Consider the following 698-nt stretch of genomic DNA (forward strand, 5'->3'; position numbering starts at 1 on the left):
ACTTGCAATTTTGATAAATATTGCCAAATGTCCTTTCCTAATTTCTGTTCTCACCAGTAGGTGATAGTACAGCTTTACCAACAGTATGTCATGAAACTTTTTGACTGTTGCTATAATTATATATTTACCTGTCTCTTCCCCCGGCCCCATTCCCTCATTAGACTGTGAGACCATCAAGGTTCCTCAGAACCTAACATGTTACCTGGTACACGACAGATTCTCAACGAATATTTCCTAGAGCTCGCTTCAGCAGCACATGTACTAAAACTGGAAACATGTCAAAACATAGCATGGCCCCTGTGCAAGGATGACACACAAATTCCTGAGGCGTTCCATCGTTTTAGAGAGTAAATCTTAAATGTTCTCGACACACCGAAGAATGGTAATAGGTGAGGTGATCATTTCTCAATATATACGTGTATCAAATCAGCACATTGTACACCTTAATTTACACAATGTTACATGTCAATTATATCCCAATAAAGCTGTGGGGGTAGGAAAATGAATCCCTCCCCAAAATAAATAAATATACATTTGAGAAGTACATAAATGGATGAATGAATTCATGAATGAATTATAGGGCTCTTTAAATCAGAATTAGAAACGATGACCCTAATTTTCTCCACTTTGTGAGACTGGATATGCTGCATTTCATTTTATTTAAGTGCCATTCATTTGTACAAATGTACAAGTGATGG

General features: G+C 37.1%; 1 non-coding gene across 1 annotated transcript; it reads left to right on the top strand.

The window, feature by feature from the left end:
- Positions 1–237: 237 nt before the first annotated feature.
- LOC115804031 (U6 spliceosomal RNA) lies at positions 238–342 on the top strand. The gene has a single exon (XR_004024840.1). It is a non-coding gene; the product is annotated as a U6 spliceosomal RNA (small nuclear RNA).
- Positions 343–698: the final 356 nt, after the last annotated feature.

Source organism: Delphinapterus leucas, chromosome 10, assembly GCF_059928025.1.
Source record: "Delphinapterus leucas isolate spDelLeu-1000000601 "Yukka" chromosome 10, BTC_Dleu_Yukka2, whole genome shotgun sequence".
Taxonomy (NCBI): Eukaryota; Metazoa; Chordata; class Mammalia; order Artiodactyla; family Monodontidae; genus Delphinapterus; species Delphinapterus leucas.